The sequence below is a fragment of the Lissotriton helveticus genome, chromosome 7, assembly GCF_964261635.1.
Source record: "Lissotriton helveticus chromosome 7, aLisHel1.1, whole genome shotgun sequence".
Taxonomy (NCBI): Eukaryota; Metazoa; Chordata; class Amphibia; order Caudata; family Salamandridae; genus Lissotriton; species Lissotriton helveticus.
The window spans coordinates 758,625,659-758,638,841 of NC_136068.1; the positions used below are offsets into that span (position 1 = coordinate 758,625,659).

Sequence of the window (13,183 nt, forward strand, 5' to 3'; positions counted from 1 at the left end):
CTACTGGAGGGATTTTCACCAAATATAGAAAAGGCACTACTGCATACCTGTTCCTACCATTTTGCCAAGTTTGGTGTAATTCCGTTCAGGCATTCGGGCTGTAGCCGTGTCTAAAGGTCCCATAGAAAATGCCATTTGAAACATTTCAAATTCAATTTTCTCAAGAACTACTGGAGGGATTTACACCAAACATACAAAAGGCACTGCTGCATACCAGTCCCTACCATTTTGCCAAATCTGGTATAATTCCGTTCAGCAGTTCGAGCTGTAGCCTTGTCAGAATGTCCCTATGGAAATTAACATGGGGGAAACATGTTTTTGGACCACCATTTTTTCTCGCCCCTGCTTGACGAATCCCCCCGAAACTTTCAGGGAAGGAGCGGAGCGCAGCGAGGCAAATATAAGGGAAATTACAGGCAGATACCTCAATCTGCGCCAAAGTTATTCCCAATAGAATGTTCGGAATTTCCTATGGTAACTAGGTCCTAACTATATATACCTACTGGCGACCGCCAGTAGGTAATATATATATATATATATATATATATATATATATATATATATATATATATATATATAGATCTACACAAGCCACACTTTGAATGTGTATGTATAGGAAGCGTTGTTAAGTTGTAGTCGTCTTTAATCCCTATTTCCAAGTTGGGTGCACTCTTTTCATTGTGAGGCTTGAAGGGAAAAGGGCTGAGGAGTAAGTAGGTGCCAATCAACTGACTTCACACATTCTGTCAGAGCAACAACACCACCCTTCTCCAGAACCAGACTACATTAATGCTGCCTACATTTTAGAAGGGCCTCCGGAAAACAGAATATATCCTGGTTTTTGGATTTTCTAGTCTTGTTGAGAGCACCAGCATTAACATACAGAAGGCAATTGATCGACGATGGCGCTGGAAGAAATTCTCAGGCACTACTTGGCAGTAGTATTCATGTGGCCCAACTCTGGCCTACCAACCAAAGACCTACCATAGAACATACTACAAATAGTGCAATGAATTCACTGGCTCTGGAAGCAGAGGTGCGAAGGATATTGCAGCACCCTCATTAATCAGAGATGGGGGTCAAATGGAGACTTAACAATATAGAACCCTGCGTTTGAGTACAAATGGTCTTGAGAGATTCGACTTGGTTTGACAAAGTGCAGCTAAATGTTTTTAAAAAGAGCTTTGTTTACTACTCATTTCTCTTACTCCATGTTTAGGCTATTTGAAGAACGGTGCATACAGAGGCAAGTGGGGTGCAGAAAAAGGGTAGAGGGGTGTAGAAAGAGGTATACAGAAAGAAGCAAGAGCAGTGCAGAAAGAAGCAAGATAAGTGCAGAAAGAACAAACAGAGGTAAAGAAAGATGCAAGAGGGATGCAGAAACAGGCAAGAGTAGTGCAGAAAGAAGCAACAGAATTGCAGAAAGAGTCAAGATAGTTGCAGAAAGGGGCAGGAGATATGCAGAAAGAGGCAATATGTGTGAGAAAGAAGCAAGAGAGAAGCCGAAAGAAGAAGGAGAAGTGTAGAAAAAACCAACAGAGGTACAGACAGAGGCAAAAGGGGTGCAGAAATATGCAAGATAAGTGTAGAAATAAGCAGCATAGGTGAGGAAAGAGACGAGCAACAGGATGCAAGAAATGGCAGAAAGAAGCAACAGAGGTGCGGAAAGAGGCAAGAGCAGTGCAGAAATAAGCAAGAGAGATGCAGAAGCAGGCCAGAGAAGTGCAGAAAGAGGCACGAGAAGTGCTGAAAGAAGCAACAGAGGTTCAAAAAGAACCAAGATTAGTGATGACAGAGACAAGAGAGGTGCTGATAGAAGCAACAGAGGTGCAAAAAGAACGAAGAGCGAAAGGTGAAAAAAGCAGAAGTGATACACAGAAAGAGCCAAAAGAAGTACATAAAGAGGAAGAAAGTAGCAGAAAGTAGCAAGAGAGGCGCAGAATGAAGAGAGTGAGGTACAGAAAGAGGAAAGAGAGGTGGCAAGAGAAGTGCAGAAATCAGAAAGAGAAATGCAGAAGGCAGCAACATAGGTGCAAAAGGAGGCAAGAGGACTGCAGAAAGAGGCAAGAGAGGTGTAGAAAGAGGGGACAGGGTTCAGTAAAAGGCAAAAGGTGTACAGAAAGAAGCAAAAGAAGTACAGAAAAAAGCAAGAGAAGTTCAGAAAGAACAAACAGAGGTACAGAAAGAGGGAAGAGAGATGCAGAAACAGGCAAGAGTAGTTCAGAAAGAAGCAACAGAATTGCAGAAAGAGTCAATATAGTTACAGAAAGGGGCAAGAGATGTGCAGAAAGAGGGAACAGGGATGCAGCAAGGTGCAAGGTGCAAGAAAGGTATAGAAAGAGGTAAGAGGTGTACAGAAATAGGCACAATGGGTAACAAAGGAGCAAGAGGAATACAGAAATAAGCAAGAGAAGTGTAGAAAGAACCAACAGAGGTGCGGAAAGAGGCAAAAGGGGTGCAGGGGGGCAAGAGAAGTGTAGAAATAAGCAACATAGGTATAGAAAGAGGCAAGAGAGGTGCAGAAAGATGGAAGAAAGGTACGTAAAGAGGTAAGAGGTGTGCAGAGAGGCAAGAGGAGTATAGAAGGAAGCCAGAGAGGTGTTGAAAGAGGCAAGAGGGGTGCCGAAAGAGGCAACAGAAATACTGAAAAAGAAGCAACTGACATGTAGAAAGAGGAAAGAGAAGTGCAGAAAGAAGCAACAGAAATGCAAACAGATGCAAGAGAATTGCAGAAAGAAGCAACAGAGGTGCAGAAAGAGGCAAGAGCAGTGCAGAAATAGGCAAGAGAGGGCAGAAGCAGGCAAGAGATATGGATAACGAAGCACAAGAAGTGCTGAAAGAAGCAAGAGAGGTGTAAAAAGAGCCAAGAGTAGTGATGAAAGAGACAAGCGAGGTGCAGAAAGAAGCAAGAGAGGTGCAGAAAGTAAGGGGGGTTCAAAGAGCAGTAGCAATATACAGAACGAGCAAAGAGAAGTACAGAAAGAGTAAGAAAGGAGCAGAAAGTAGCAAGAAGAGGTACAAAAAGTGGCAAGAGCTATCAGAAAGCAGCAACAGAGTTGCAGAAAGAGGCAAGAGAACTGCAGAAAGAGGTGAGAGAGGTACAGAAACAGGCAATACAGGTGCAGAAAGAGGGAACAGGGGTGCAGATATAAGCAAAAGAAGTACCCAAAGAGGCAACAGAAGTGGAGAAGTACAAAAAAGAGAGTAAGGTACAGCAAGAGGCCCGTGAGGTGCAGAAAGAGACAAGAGAGGTACAGAAAGAAGAGAATGAGATGCAGAAAGAGGCAAGAGAAGTACACAGAGAGGGCAGTGAGGTGCAAAAAGATGACAGTGAGGTACAGAAAGAAGAGTGAGGTGCACAAAGAGGAAAGTGAGGTACAGAAAGAGGCAAGAGAGGTGCAGAAAGAAGCAAGAGAAGCACTGAAAGAAGAAAGAGAAGTCCAGAAATAAGCAATAGAAGTACAGGAAGAAGCAACAGAAGTGCAGAAAGAGGCAAGAGAAGTGCACAGAGAGGATAGTGAGGTGCAGAAAGAAGAGACGAGATGCAGAAAGAAGAGATTGGTGAAGAAAGAGGAAAATTAGGTACAGAAGGAGAAAAGTGGTGTGCATAAAGAGACAAGAGAAGTGCCGAATGAAGCAAGTGAGGTGGTGAATGAAGAGAGTGAGGCGCTGTAATGACCGATACTTTCTCAGATTCGGGTGTCTCAGTTAGAAATACAAGGACATTACGTATCACAACCCCTTCTCAGAGTAACTACATACATCACACTTTTAGAATACTTGTCTAAGAAAGAAATAGTACTAACTACTAAAGATACAATAATTCATAGCTCAGAGGGTATGTATAGCAACGTCTCTCGATGAACCCATATCAGCAACGCCTTCCTGCGAACAACGCACATCTGCGCGAGCAAAATCAGCATATCACCAACGCCTTCCTGTGAACAACGCGCATCCTCGTGAGCAAAATCATCAGCAACGCCTTCTGGCAACAGGACAACTTCTCACAGGTAAGAAAACAGACAGCAACTCGCCACTACACGGCAAGAATCAGCAACACCTTCTGGTGAAAATCAGTACATACCTCTTATGCTATGTTGGACTGGTTTACCTGTAATTGGATATTCCCTCCCGTATCTACAATTACTCATTTCAGGGGAGTTTACCCATCCCTCTGTAAGCACTTGGTAAAAAAGGGGCCCGACCTTCCTCCACAAAGAATAAGGACAAAATATATATTCTCACATGCAGTTATCCCTATTTAGAAGCAGCGCACCTTCCCGTCATCAGTTACCTGAAAGAAGGGAATTACCCAGCCTTCTGTACAACAGTATCTGGCTAAGAAGAGCCCACACTCCATCTTAGTGACAACAAACAAATGGAATCAATGCAAACAGGGGTCTTTTTATCACATGATGATAAAATGACAAGGAAAAGAAGAAGAAATAACTATATATCACAATCAGTCATCAGCACGTATACATAGAACCTGAAAATAAATGATATAGTTAGATAACATTAGACATACATGGAACACCTCACCATTCTAAGTGATCTTTTTAGTAGGGTCCATCTCTCTCTCTCTCTCTCTCTCTCTCTCTCTCTCTCTCTCTCTGGTTGGGTCAGGACTCTCTGCTTTCACAAACACGACTGCACGTCTGCACCGTGACTTCCGTCAGGCCGCCAAATATCCAGACCAGCATCGATCGATCCAACTCTCTCTTGGACCCGGTTTCACTAATATAGAATGTGTCTCTTTCTCGAAGCTTCTGGAAGAACCCGCCTACCATTCTCATGAGATTCCTGTACCACCTCGTACCAAGCACACAACAGCAGCTGGCCAAGCGTTTGTTGTGACTCCGCACGGAGAGAGCACATTCCATCCGATAAGAACCGGTCCTCTTTGGTTCATTGCTAGCGAACAACACATGAAACTTAAAACATTGCCTTTCACCTAAAGAGGCCTGACAAAATGGTGTCAGAAAAGAACAAGGCATCACTCGAGTATACACCTTTTAGGCCCGAAAAGAGCAAGAAAGGAGGTATAACATTATGCCAAAGTGAATAGGCAAGCCCTGCTAATAAGTGAGGTGTGAATAAAAAGCAGAACGAACATCATAGGTGTTCGAGTGACAGCAACATATACTGAGATGGTGGTGGGCAACGGTCATAACCGAGCCAATCAGTACCAATACCTCTGTTATTACAGGCCAGAAAGAGAAAAGTGAGGGACAGAAAGAGGCAAGCGAAGTGCAGAAAATGGCAAGAGAAGTGCAGAGCGAGGCAAGAGAAGTACAGAAAAAAAGCAAGAGAACTGTAGAAAAAGCCATGAAAAGTGCAGAAAGAGGCATGAAAGGTGCAGAAAGAGGTAAGAAAGCTGCAGAAAGAAGCAATAAACGTGCAGAAATGAGTAAGAGAAGTGCAGAAAGGGGCAAGAGAGGTTCAGAAAGAAGAGAGTTAGGTACAGAAAGAAGCAAAAGAAGTACAGAAGGAGGCAACAGAAGTGCAGAAAGACACAAGAGATGTACAGAAAGAGAGGAAGAGAGATGCAGAAAGATATAAGAAAGGTGATAAAGAGGCATGATGGGTCCAGAAAGTGGCAAGAGAGGTGCAGTAAGAGGTTAGAACGGTGCAGAAACAGGCCAGAGAGGTGCAGAAAGAGGCAAGTGAGCTGCAGAAACAGGCAAGAGGGGTACAGAAAGAGGCAAGAGAAGTGTAGAAAGAAGAAACAGAGGTGAAGAAAGGAGGCAAGCAGGCTGCACAAAGAGGCCAGAGAGTTGCAGAAAGAGGCAAGGGCAGTGCAAAAAGAGGCAAGAGAGGTACAGAAAGAGGGGTGCAGAAAGAGGCAAGAGTTGGACAGAAAGAAGCAAGAGAAATGAAGAAAGAAGCAAGAGAAGTGCACAATAACAAACAGAGATACAGAAAGAGGCAAGAGTTGCAGGAAGAGGCACGAAATGTGCAGAAAGAGGAAACAGGGATGCAGAAAGATGCAGGAAAGGTGTAGAAAGAGGGAAGAAGGGCACAGAAAGAGCAATATGGGTACAGAAAGAAGCAAGAGGGGTGCATAAAGAAGCAAGAGATTAGCAGAAAGAATCAATAGACGTGCAGAACGAGGCAAGAGAAGTCCAGAAATAAGCAACATAGTTGTAGAAAGAGGCAAGAGAGGTGCAGAAAGAGGCAAGAGAGGTATAGAAAGGGGGAAGAGGTTCGTGGAGAGAGGCAAGAGAGGTGCAAAAAGATGCAAGGCAGGTACAGAAAGAAGCAAGAGATGTACAGAATGAAGAGTGAGGTGAAGAAAGAGGAAAGTGAGGTATAGAAAGAGGCAAGAGAGGTGCAGAAAGAAGCAAGAGAAGCACTGAAAGAAGAAAGAGAAGTGCAGAAATAAGCAACAGAAGTACAGGAAGAAGCAACAGATGTGCAGAAAGAGGCAAGAGAAGTGCACAGAGAGGATAATGAGGTGCAGAAAGAAGAAAGTGGTGAAGAAAGAAGAAAATTAGGTACAGAAAGAGGCAAGTGGTGTACATAAAGAGCCAAGAGAAGGGCTGAATGAAGCAAGTGAGGTGGTGAATGAAGAGAGTGAGGCACAGAAAGAGGTAAGCAAAGTACAGAAAATGGCAAGAGAAGTGCAGAGCGAGGCAAGAGAAGTACAGAAAAAAGCAAGAGAACTGTAGAAACAGCCATGAAAAGTGCAGAAAGAGGCATGAAAGGTGCAGAAAGAGGTGAGAGAGCTGCAGAAAGAAGCAATAAAAGTGCAGAAATGAGTAAGAGAAGTGCAGAAAGAGGCAAGAGAGGTGCAGAAAGAAGAGAGTCGGGTACAGAAAGAGGCAAAAGAAGTACAAAAGGCGGCAATAGAAGTGCAGAAAGACACAAGAGATGTACAGAAAAATGGAAGAGGGATGCCGAAAGATATAAGAAAGGTATAGAAAGAGGCATGATGGGTCCAGAAAGTGGCAAGAGAGGTTCAGAAAGAGGTTAGAGAGTTGCAGAAACAGGCAAGAGAGGTGCAGAAAGAGGCAAGTGAGCTGCTGAAACAGGCAAGAGGGGTGCAAAAAGAGGCAAGAGAAGTGAAGAAAGAAGAAAGAGAGGTGCCGAAGGAGGCAAGCAAACTGCACAAAGAGGCCAGAGAGTTGCAGAAAGAGGCAAGGGCAGTACAAAAAGAGGAAAGAGTGGTACAGACGAGGGGTGCAGAAAGAGGCAAGAGTTGGACAGAAAGAAGCAAGAGAAGTGCACAAAGAACAAACAGAGGTACAGAAAGAGGCATGAGTTGCAGGAAGAGGCACGAAATGTGCAGAAACAGGCAAGAGATATGAAGAAGGAGAGAACAGTGGTGCAGAAAATGGCAAGAGGGATACATAAAGAGGGATGAGGAGTGCAGAAAGAGGCATGAGGGATGCATAAAGACGCAATAGAGGTACAGAAGCAGGCAAGAGGGGTGCAGAAAGAGGTAAAAGAATTGCAGATAGAACCAACAGAGGTACAGAAAGAGGCACAAGAGGTGGAGAAAGAGGCAAAAGAGGTGCAGAAACAGGCAAGAGATATTCAGAAGGAGAGATGAGTGGTACAGAAAGAGGCAAGAGAGGTGCAGAACGAGGGATGAGGAGTACAGAAAGAGGGAAGGGGAGTGCAGAAAGATGAAAGTGAGGTGTAGAAAGAGGCAAGAGAGGTGCAGAAAGCAGCATGAGTAGTACCGAAAGAACCAACAGAAATGTAGAAAGATGCAAGAGAAGTGCAGAAAGAAGTAACAAAAATGCAGACAGAGGCAAGAGAATTGCTGAAAGAAGCAACACAACAGAGGTGCAGAAAGAGGCACAAGAAGTACAGATGGAGGTTAGAGGTACAGACACTGGCAAGATATGTACAGAAAGAAAGAACAGAGAGGTGCAGAAAGAGGGATTAGGGATGCAGAAAGAGGCAAGTGGAAACAAGAAAGAGCAAAGAGGGATACATAAAGAGGCAAGAGGGGTGCAAAAAGAAGCAAGTGAGGTACAGAACGATGCAACAGAGGTGCAGAAAGGAGTACAAGAGGTGCAGAAGCAGGCACGAGAAGTGCTGAAATAAGCAACAGAGTTGCAGAAAGAAGCAAAACTAGTGATAAAAGGGACAAGAGAATTGCAGAAAAATAAGAGAGGTGCATAAAAGAGCAACAGATCTGCAAAAAGAGGCAAGTAGGGTGAAGAAAGAGGCAAGAGTAATGCAGAAAGAGGCAAGTGAGGTGTGGAACCATGCAAGAGGGTTGCAGAAAGAGGCAATAGGAGTGTAGAAGGAGGCAAGAGAGGTACAGAAAGAGGCAAGAGAGGTGCAGAAACAGACAAGAGAAATGTGGTGTTTTTTTTTTCCTGAGTAGGATCCGTCGCCTATCGGCGGCATCCGAACCGCAACCATGACTGTGGGTAAGAGCAGCAAGATGCTTCAGCACATTGACTTCAAGATGTATCTTGCAAGATGGTCGCATCTTCATTGGAACTTTCAAAGCCTTCGACAAGCACATGAACCTCATTTTGTGCGACTGCGACGAGTTCAGAAAGATCAAGCCCAAGAATTCTAAACAACCAGAACGTGAGGAGAAGAGAGTCCTGGGGTTGGTGCTTCTCCGAGGGGAAAACTTGGTGTCCATGACTGTAGAGGGACCACCCCCAAAAGATACTGGTATTGCCCGTGCTCCGCTAGCAGGAGCTGCAGGAGGCCCTGGCGTTGGCTGTGCTGTAGGTAGAGGAGTGCCAGCAGGTGCCCCGATGCCACAGGCACCTGCCGGTTTGGCCGGTCCAGTCCGAGGTGTTGGTGGACCGTCTCAACGGGTGATGACAGGTGATGACTCCACAGGGCAGAGGAGGCCCCCTTGGTGCCAGTATCGCGGAAGCACCAACACCCTACCAGCCAGGTGGCAGGGGTGTACCATTCCCTCCGATGGGCAGAGGCGCACCACCTCCAGGCATGATGGGACCACCTCCTGGAATGAGGCCCCCAATGGGTCCACCTATAGGAATGCCCCCCGGCAGAGGTGCTTCAATGGGTATGCCACCTCTTGGCATGAGGCCCCCACCCCCTGGAATGAGAGGTCCACCACCTGGTATGCGGCCACCCAGGCCGTAAGTCTAGTGATGTTGGCTTGTTCGTGGATTGAAAGTTTCATCGTGGAGTGCTGCATATGGTGAATGGATGTCTAGTCTTAACACTTTCTTGTTGCTGGGATCCTAGTGCCGTGGGAAGTGTCTCAGTCTAGAGGAAAACTGTCAGAAGGTCCTGTTTGTGTACATTTTTCTAATTTACTTGTAAATGTTACTGTTTTTAAATAATTTTCTGACAAGAGAAATACAGAAAGCTAAGAGAAGTGCTGAAAGAAGCAAACAAGCCGAAAAAAGAACAGGCAAGGGAGGTGCATAAAGAGGGAATAGGGGTACAGAACGAAGCAAGAGAAGTACAGAAAGAGGCAATGGAAGTGTAAAAAGAAGCAAGAGAAGTACAGGAAGAAGAGAGTGGGTTACATCAAGAGGTAAGTGGGGTGCAGAAAGAGAGAAGAGCGGTACATAAAGAGGCAAGAGAAGTGCACAGAGAGGTATGTGAGCAGTGGCGGCTGGTGACATTTGAAACTAGTGAGGCGTAAAAGTTTGAGGTGAGTGCTCGGTGGCGAGTGAGCCTAGTGAGTGAGTCTGACTGCCATAAGGTGGGTTTGCGGGGTCCTTCTCGCCATTTTTGTAATCACACTGACTATCCCCAGAGAGCTAAACTAACCCAGCCTATCAGTATTCACATGCTGATTAAGCCGCTGCGCTGTGTAATATCTGAAAAAAGTCCGGGTGACAATGGTGAACACTGCACAGAGATGGTACCCTGACCACCGAAGCGCACACGTGGGCATTCTCAAAGTAATGCCTTTTTGCTATCCACATTAAATGGATTTATAAACGTACTTCTCCTTTAAGCAGGCATATGAGTGATCTCTCCTGCAATACTGTTGATGTGAAATAAGGACACTTAAAAATTAATGTGTGAGAGTAACACAGGCTATGCACTTTGTGGGGGGTAGGGAGGGGGAAATCCTAAAACAAATCCCTGCTGTCAGTTGTTGCCAACCCTTGGCCTGAATACTTCCTATGGGATGTCATTGAGCTAAAAATATACCCCAGCCTGACCAGTGCTGCTTCACCTTTAATGTATCAAAAGCCACCATTAATAACACTGTAAAGTCTTTAGGCACATACAGGAGGCTTGGATGTCACACAAGTGACCTTTCTCAACTCTAATCCTGCAGTGCCCCTCTGTCCCTGCTCTATGTAGGCCATCTGCTGATGAGCGCTTCTCTCTTAAAGGAGCCGCAGCTCCCATCAGTGTGTCTGTGCTGTCCTCGATGTGACAGTATCATCACTAAAGCCAGGGTGGATGGTACTCGTCTCAAGTAATCGCTTCATCTGGGAGGAGGAAGATGACAATGTCTGGGTTATTTTTGAGATGGGTGGGAATGGGATATGACCACTGACAGCTTTCACATCACATCCATCATCCATGAGAGGATAATTGCAGAAGGAAAGGCGCTCATGAAGCACTCATCACAGGTACATCCAGTGACAGGTGTAGGACATGTTAAGGAGTTCTGCTTCATGTGTAACAATGGCGCTGAGCGCTACTATAATTGCATTTTGTTCAGTGAACAGCCTCTCACAGTAGCATCATATATTCACCCGGGACACTAATTGACGTAGCAGTAACCAGTGCCACAGCTGGCACAGCATTGTATAGCCACAGGTCAGTTTGTGGGACATTTTGTGGTTTTGTAGCCAAAACATATGGATGGTTTATGCGGCTTAGGGACAATGTCCATACCACTGCACTAAACGTTTCTTACTTAACACACAGTTCTTCGTCCTGGGACACTACAGCGCCACAGCCCAGCAGAACACTCTCTACCCAGGGGGCACCACACAGCCCAGCACAACGCTCTCTATCCTGGTAACACCACAGCGCCACAGCCCAGTACAAATCTCTCCATCCTGGGACACAACACCAACACAGCCCGGTGGCGCAATGCTCTCTGTCTGACCTGGTAACACCACAGCATCACAGCCCGGTAAAATTCTCTCTATCCTGGGACATAACAGCGTCACAGCCCAGCACAATGCTCTCCATCCTGGGGACACCCCAGCCCCACACCCAGCAGAATGTTCTGCATCCTGGGGACATCACATCGTCATAGCCTAACATAATGCTCTCCATGCTGGGGACACAACAGAGCCACAGCCCCGCACAATATTCTACATCCCGGGGACACCACAGTCCAGCACAATGCTCTGCATCCTGGGGACACCGCAGCTCAGCACAATGCTCTGCATCCTGGGGACATCATTAAGCAAGCCAGTTCAAGAGAAGTGTTTACTTCGGCATTCTTCGGCAAACAGCCTGTTTTTCAATCCCTGAAGGAAAGTGAAGTAGTTCTAAAGAGGCAATCTTGGCTCCATGACCTGACACTGAGAACAGGATTAAGCATGTTGATGTTCCAAGCTCATTCAGCGCCCACAGAGAATATCCTCCGAAACTCCACAAGAGTGTGACAGCAGCGGCTGTCACGGAAAGGTCAGCTGCACCTGCGTGTCCTCCTCAGGCAGTCTTTCCTCCCAGCTGCAGTTATACTAAAACGTTTAACCCCAAACTAAATCCCATATTCTAACAAAAAGGAAAGGGTAATTTACCTGACCGCCGTCCGTCAGCGCCGCATCCTGGGACCTTGGCGCCTTCATTAGTAGAGCGAAAACCCCGCCCTCCGTCCTCGCCAGGATTGACACAGGGCATAGTTGCTTTCTGCCCCCCTGCCCATTAGGAGAGCGAGGTTTCGCTCTTCTAATGGGCATGCGCCAGGCACAAGTGCGCATGCGTGGGCACCCATGCGCACCTGTGTGCTGCTGCCTGCCCCAGACAATGCCTTATGCCTGTCAGTCAACATGACACAGGTCCGCCCACCCCCTTCAGACTCTGAAGGGGGTGGGCGGTCCTGGATCATGCTGACTGACAGGCATTGTCCCTCGGCGTTGCCGTTTTGAACTTAAGTAAACTGAGAGTTTGCTTCAGTTCATAGCTACGCCGAGGGAGCTGCGGGTGCGGACGGGGGGCAACGCCCCAACGCCCCCAATGGACGCACCGCCACTGTATGTGAGGTACAGAAAGAAGACAGTGAGGTGCAGATAGAGGCAAGAGATTTGCAGAAACAGGCAAGAGAAGTGCAGACAGAGGCAAGAGAGGTGCAGAAAGAACAACCAGAGATCCAGAAAGAGGCAAGAGGGATGCAAAAACAGGCAAGAGTAGTGCAGAGAGCAGCAACAGAAGTGCAGAAAGAGTCAAGATAGTTGCAGAAAGGGGCAAGAGATGAGCAGAAAGAGAGAAGAGGGATGCAGAAAGGTGTAGCAAGAGGGAAGAGGTGTGATGGTGGGAGACAGAAGCAAGAAAGCTGCAGAAAGAAGCAAGAAAAGTACAGAAAGAACCAACAGAGGTACAGAAAGAGGCAAGATAAATGCAGAAATATGCAATATAGGTGATGAAAGCAGCAAGAGAGGTGCAAAAAGATGTAAGAAAGGGCAGAAAGAGGCAAGAGAGGTGAAGAAAGGTATGAAAAGAGGGAAGAGGTGTGCAGAGAGAGATAAGAGGGGTATAAAAAGAAGCAAGAGAGGTACAGAAAGAGGCAAGAGGGGTGCAGAAAGAGGCAACAGAAGTATAGAATAAAGCAAAAGAAATATAGAAAGAGGAAAGAGATGTGCAGAAAGAAGCAACAAAAATGCAAAAAGATGCAAGAGTATCGCAGAAAGAAGCAACAGAGGAGCAGAAAGAGGCAAGATAGTTGCAGAGAGTGGCATCTTTCCTCACATTACTTGCTTCTTTCTGCACCCCTCTTGCCTCTTTCTGTACCCCTCTTCCCTCTTTCTACACCCTTCTGCCCTCTTTTTGCTCTCTTTCCCCTCTTTATATACCTCTCTTGCCTTTTTCTGCACCGCTAATATCTCTTTCTGCACAATTCTTGCCAGTTTCTGTACCTCTCTTGCCTTTTTCTGCACTTCTCTTGTCTCTTTCTGCCACTCTGTTGCTTCTTTTTACAATTCTCTTGCCTCTTTCTACATTTCTGTGTCTGCTTTCTGTACTTCTCATGCCTCTTTCTGGACCCCTTTTTACTGTTTCTACACCTCATTTGCTTCTTTCTGCTCCC

The 13,183-nt window shown here is 46.0% G+C and overlaps 1 pseudogene; it reads left to right on the forward strand.

The window, feature by feature from the left end:
* The first annotated feature begins 8,351 nt into the window (after positions 1 to 8,351).
* LOC144767028 (small nuclear ribonucleoprotein-associated protein B pseudogene) lies at positions 8,352 to 9,228 on the forward strand (annotated as a pseudogene).
* The last annotated feature ends 3,955 nt before the right edge of the window (positions 9,229 to 13,183 follow it).